Genomic DNA, 6,630 nt, shown 5'->3' on the forward strand with positions numbered 1-6,630 from the left:
CAGTAGGTTCTGAACAGTATATAGTTCTAACAGTATATAGTTCTAACAGTATATAGTTCTAACAGTATATAGTTCTAACAGTAGGTTCTAACAGTATATAGTTCTAACAGTATATAGTTCTAACAGTAGGTTCTGAACAGTATATAGTTCTAACAGTATATAGTTCTAACAGTAGGTTCTGAACAGTATATAGTTCTAACAGTATATAGTTCTAACAGTGTATAGTTCTAACAGTATATAGATCTAACAGTATATAGTTCTGAACAGTATATAGATCTAACAGTATATAGTTCTGAACAGTATATAGTTCTAACAGTATATAGTTCCAACAGTATATAGTTCTAACAGTATATAGTTCTAACAGTATATAGTTCTGAACAGTATATAGTTCTAACAGTATATAGTTCCAACAGTATATAGTTCTAACAGTAGGTTCTGAACAGTGTATAGTTCTAACAGCAGGTTCTGAACAGTGTATAGTTCTAACAGTAGGTTCTGAACAGTATATAGTTCTAACAGTATATAGTTCTGAACAGTATATAGTTCTAACAGTATATAGTTCTAACAGTATATAGTTCTAACAGTATATAGTTCTAACAGTAGGTTCTGAACAGTGTCTCCTGACCGCTCCTGTCTCAGCCTCCAGTATTTATGCTGCAGTAGTTTGTGTCGGGGGGCTAGGGTCAGTTGGTTACCTGGAGTACTTCTCCTATCTTATCCAGTGTCCTGTGTGAATTTAAGTATGCTCTCTCTAATTCTCTCGTTCTCTCTTTCTCTCTGAGAACCTGAGCCCTAGGACCATACGTCAGGACTACCGGGCATGATGACACCTTGCTGTCCCCAGTCCGCCTGGCCTTGCTGCTATTCCAGTTTCAACTGTTCTGCCTGTGGTTACGGAACCCCTACCTGTCCCAGACCTGCTGTTTTCAACTCTTAATGATCGGCTATGAAAAGCCAACTGAGATTTATTCCTGATTATTATTTGACCATGCTTGTCATTTATGAACATTTTGAAAATCTTGGCTCTCTCTAATTTTCTCCTTCTCTCTTTCTTTCTCTCGGAGGACCTGAGCCCTAGGACCATACGTCGGGACTACCGGCCGTGGTGACTCCTTGCTGTCCCCAGTCCGCCTGGCCTTGCTGCTATTCCAGTTTCAACTGTTCTGCCTGCGGTTATGGAACCCCTACCTGTCCCAGACCTGCTGTTTTCAACTCTTAATGATCGGCTATGAAAAGCCAACTGAGATTTATTCCTGATTATTATTTGACCATGCTTGTCATTTATGGAAATTTTGAAAATCTTGGCTCTCTCTAATTTTCTCCTTCTCTCTTTCTTTCTCTCGGAGGACCTGGGCCCTAGGACCATGCGTCGGGACTGCCGCCCGTGGTGACTCCTTGCTGTCCCCAGTCCGCCTGGCCTTGCTGCTATTCCAGTTTCAGCTGTTCTGCCTGCGGTTATGGAACCGCCACCTGTCCCAGACCTGTTGTTTTTCAACTCTTGATGATCGGCTATGAAAAGCCAACTGAAAATTATTCATGATTATTATTTGACCATGCTTGTCACTTATGAACATTTTTGAACATCTTGGCATAGTTCTGTTATAATCTCCACCCGGCACAGCCAGAAGAGGACTGGCCACCCCTCATAGCCTGGTTCCTCTCTAGGTTTCTTCCTAGGTTTTGGCCTTTCTAGGGAGTTTTTCCTAGCCACCGTGCTTCTACACCTGCATTACTAGCTGTTTGGGGTTTTAGGCTGGGTGTCTGTACAGCACTTCGAGATATTAGCTGATGTACGAAGGGCTATATAAAATAAAATTGATATATAGTTCTAACAGTATATAGTTCTGAACAGTATATAGTTCTAACAGTATATAGTTCTAACAGTATATAGTTCTAACAGTATATAGTTCTAACAGTAGGTTCTAACAGTATATAGTTCAACTGTAGATACTGTTGTTATGGAGCATCTCTATACAGTAGAGACAGTGAGACATTAAAGAGGTAGATGGAGACAGTAGCTGGGCTGAGGGGTGGATTAGTCACACCAGTATGCTCCCTCCCTCCCTCTAGCTGGCTGTTGAGCTCTGGATCTGACTGCCTCCAATCACAGAGAATAGAAGAAAAGGGCTGAGAGAAAGAGGAGGGAGAGAGAAACAGGAGGGAGAGAAAAGTGATTTGTGGAGCGAGGGGTCGATGCGGTTCTGCTTTGAAGTCTATGAAGGTTATGAATCTGTGTGTGTGTGTGTGTGTGTGTGTGTGTGTGTGTGCCTTGTTTGTGTGTAAATCCCAAAAGCTAAGAGGTGAAAGCTTTAGTTCTTTAAATGGAAAAGAGGCAAAGAAAGGGAGAGAGAGAGGGAGGGAGGGAATAGGGGTGCGGGACTGATTGACGGAATAAGACCGAGGAGAGAGGAGTGAAAGAGTAGAGGTTTGAAGAAGCCTTGGTGGAGCTCTTTGACTAACTCCTACAGAAACCATTTCTCACATTCTCTCTCGCTCCCTCTCTCCCTCTCTCCCTCTCTCCCTCTCTCCCTCTCTCCCTCTCTCTCTCTCTCTCTCTCTCTCTCTCTCTCTCTCTCTCTCTCTCTCTCTCTCTCTCTCTCTCTCTCTCTCTCTCTCTCTCTCTCTCTCTCTCTCTCTCTCTCTTTTTCCCTCTCTCTCTCTCTCTTTTTCTCTCTCGCTCTCTCTCTCTCCCTCTCTCTCTCTCTCTCAGAGCAAGATGATTACTCACCAGCTCAATCAACAATGTGCTTCTGGATAAGGGCTGTCACCTCCCTCTCCCATCTCCTCCTGTACCCCCCCTTTTCCCTCTCCCCTATATCAGTGCCTGTCTTCTCGCCTCTATTCTCTCCCTCCCTCCTCTTCTCTCCCTCCCTCCTCTATCCCCCCCTCCCTCCTCTATTCTCCCCCTCCCTCCTCTATTCTCTCCCTCCCTCCTCTATCCCCCCCTCCCTCCTCTATTCTCCCCCTCCCTCCTCTATTCTCTCCCTCCCTCTATTCTCCCCCTCCCTCCTCTATCCCCCCCTCCCTCCTCTATTCTCCCCCTCCCTCCTCTATTCTCCCCCTCCCTCCTCTATTCTCTCCCTCCCTCCTCTATTCTCTCCCTCCCTCCTCTATTCTTTCCCTCCCTCCTCTATCATCCTCCTCTATTCTCCCCCCCCTCCTCTATTCTCCTCCTCCATCCTCTATCCTCTCCCTCCCTCTATTCTCCTCCTCACTCCTCTATCCTCCCCCTCCCTCCTCTATTCTCCCCCTCCCTCCTCTATTCTCCTCCTCACTCCTCTATTCTCCCCCTCCCTCCCCTATTCTCCCCCTCCCTCCTCTATTCTCCCCCTCCCTCCCCTATTCTCCCCCTCCCTCCTCTATTCTCCTCCTCACTCCTCTATTCTCCCCCTCCCTCCCCTATTCTCCCCCTCCCTCCCCTATTCTCCTCCTCCCTCCTCTATTCTCCCCCTCCCTCCTCTATTCTCCTCCTCTCTCCTCCTCCCTCCTCTATTCTCCCCCTCCCTCCTCTATTCTCCTCCTCACTCCTCTATTCTCCCCCTCCCTCCTCTATTCTCCCCCTCCCTCCCCTATTCTCCCCCTCCCTCCCCTATTCTCCTCCTCCCTCCCTCTATTCTCCCCCTCCCTCCTCTATTCTCCTCCTCCCTCCTCTATTCTCCCCCTCCCTCCCCTATTCTCCTCCTCCCTCCTCCCTCCTCTATTCTCCCCCTCTCTCCCTCCCTCCATCCCTCCCACAGCTGTCTGTGGTGTTATGGAGGACAGGGGTATATGAAGCTGTGAGGGGTGTAGTCCTGTCTGGGGTGTAGTCCTGTCTGGGGTGTAGTCCTGTCTGGGGTGTTGTCCTGTCTGGGGTGTTGTCCTGTCTGGGGTGTAGTCCTGTCTGGGGTGTAGTCCTGTCTGGGGTGTAGTCCTGTCTGGGGTGTTGTCCTGTCTGGGGTGTAGTCCTGTCTGGGGTGTAGTCCTGTCTGGGGTGTAGTCCTGTCTGGGGTGTAGTCATGTCTGGGGTGTAGTCATGTCTGGGGTGTAGTCCTGTCTGGGGTGTAGTCATGTCTGGGGTGTAGTCCTGTCTGGGGTGTAGTCCTGTCTGGGGTGTAGTCCTGTCTGGGGTGTAGTCCTGTCTGGGGTGTAGTCCTGTCTGGGGTGTTGTCCTGTCTGGGGTGTAGTCCTGTCTGGGGTGTAGTCCTGTCTGGGGTGTAGTCCTGTCTGGGGTGTTGTCCTGTCTGGGGTGTAGTCCTGTCTGGGGTGTAGTCCTGTCTGGGGTGTAGTCCTGTCTGGGGTGTAGTCCTGTCTGGGGTGTAGTCCTGTCTGGGGTGTAGTCCTGTCTGGGGTGTAGTCCTGGCTGTGGTGTAGTCCTGGCTGTGGTGTAGTCCTGGCTGGGGTGTAGTCCTGGCTGGGGTGTAGTCCTGGCTGGGGTGTAGTCCTGTCTGGGGTGTAGTCCTGTCTGGGGTGTAGTCTTGTCTGGGGTGTAGTCTTGTCTGGAGTGTAGTCTTGTCTGGAGTGTAGTCTTGTCTGGAGTGTAGTCTTGTCTGGAGTGTAGTCTTGTCTGGAGTGTAGTCTTGTCTGGAGTGTAGTCCTGTCTGGGGTGTAGTCTTATGAGCTAGCATGAGGAGTGGAGGAGATTGAGGCTGGTAGCATGGTGCTAGCTAGCAGGAGGAGTGGAGGAGATGGAGACTGGTAGCATGGTGCTAGCTAGCAGGAGGAGTGGAGGAGATGGAGACTGGTAGCATGGTGCTAGCTAGCAGGAGGTGTTGAGGAGATGGAGACTGGTAGCATGGTGCTAGCTAGCAGGAGGAGTGGAGGAGATGGAGACTGGTAGCATGGTGCTAGTTAGCAGGAGGAGTGGAGGAGATGGAGGCTGGTAGCATGGTGCTAGCTAGCAGGAGGTGTGGAGGAGATGGAGACTGGTAGCATGGTGCTAGCTAGCAGGAGGAGATGGAGACTGGTAGCATGGTCCTAGCTAGCAGGAGGAGTGGAGGAGATGGAGACTGGTAGCATGGTGCTAGCTAGCAGGAGGAGATGGAGACTGGTAGCATGGTCCTAGCTAGCAGGAGGAGTGGAGGAGATGGAGACTGGTAGCATGGTGCTAGCTAGCAGGAGGAGTGGAGGAGATGGAGACTGGTAGCATGGTGCTAGCTAGCAGGAGGAGTGGAGGAGATGGAGACTGGTAGCATGGTGCTAGCTAGCAGGAGGAGTGGAGGAGAAGGAGACTGGTAGCATGGTGCTAACTAGCAGGAGGAGTGGAGGAGATGGAGACTGGTAGCATGGTGCTAGCTAGCAGGAGGAGGGGAGGAGATGGAGACTGGTAGCATGGTGCTAGCTAGCAAGAGATGTGGAGGAGATGGAGACTGGTAGCATGGTGTTAGCTAGCAGGAGGAGTGGAGGAGAAGGAGACTGGTAGCATGGTGCTAGCTAGCAGGAGGTGTTGAGGAGATGGAGACTGGTAGCATGGCGCTAGCTAGCAGGAGGTGTTGAGGAGATGGAGACTGGTAGCATGGTGCTAGTTAGCAGGAGGTGTTGAGGAGATGGAGACTGGTAGAATGGCGCTAGCTAACAGCTGTTTGTTCCAAATGGTACCCTATTTCCTATGTAGTGTACCACTATGGAAATCCCTCTGGGTTCTGGTCAATAGTGCTTCTACACCTGCATTGCTTGCTGTTTTGGGTTTTAGGCTGGGTTTCTGTTCAGCACTTCGAGATATTAGCTGATGTACGAAGGGCTATATAAAATAAACTTGATTTGATTTGATTTAGTGCACTATACAGAGAATATGGTGCCATTTAGAAGGCATCCTCTCTTGGTGCCTAGAGTACGCCGTTTAGTCAGAGCTGGTGAGTTCACCTCGTCCGTCATGTACCTGACAGACTCAGGGGTCACGGGGTCAAGACTGACCACTGAAACATTACACAGCCTGCGTTTTATCTCAACCCCGGGACAAGAGAGCTACCCACACTCCGACCTGGTGTGTTTACATTACTGTAGCTTCCTTGGACACTGTCTGTCTGTCTGTCTGTCTGTCTGTCTGTCTGTCTGTCTGTCTGTCTGTCTGTCTGTCTGTCTGTCTGTCTGTCTGTCTGTCTGTCTGTCTGTCTGTCTGTCTGTCTGTCTGTCTGTCCCTCTCGGTCTCTCTCGGTCTCGCCGTCTCTCGGTCTCGCCGTCTCTCGGTCCCTCCCTCTCGGTCTCTCTCGCCGTCTCTCGGTCCCTCCCTCTCGGTCTCTCTCGGTCTCTCTCGGTCCCTCCCTCTCGGTCTCTCTCGGTCTCTCTCGGTCTCTCTCGGTCTCTCTCGGTCTCTCTCGGTCTCTCTCGGTCTCTCTCGGTCTCTCTCGGTCTCTCTCGGTCTCTCTCGGTCTCTCTCGGTCTCTCTCGGTCTCTCTCGCTCTCTCGCTCTCTCGCTCTCTCGCTCTCTCGCTCTCTGTCTGTCTGTCTGTCTGTCTGTCTGTCTGTCTGTCTGTCTGTCTGAATGCTCCCTTGGATCAACACAAGAGGCTGACCAAGACCGGAGTTCAGATCTCGACCCCAGCTGTTCTGTCACCATGGCTCCTGGTTGACTGGAATGCAGACAGTGGCGGTGTCTGAAAGGGCACCCTATTCCCTATATAGGGAATAGGGTGCCAGGGCCCATAGGTCTCTGGT

The sequence above is a fragment of the Salvelinus alpinus genome, chromosome 14 (assembly GCF_045679555.1).
Source record: "Salvelinus alpinus chromosome 14, SLU_Salpinus.1, whole genome shotgun sequence".
Taxonomy (NCBI): domain Eukaryota; kingdom Metazoa; phylum Chordata; class Actinopteri; order Salmoniformes; family Salmonidae; genus Salvelinus; species Salvelinus alpinus.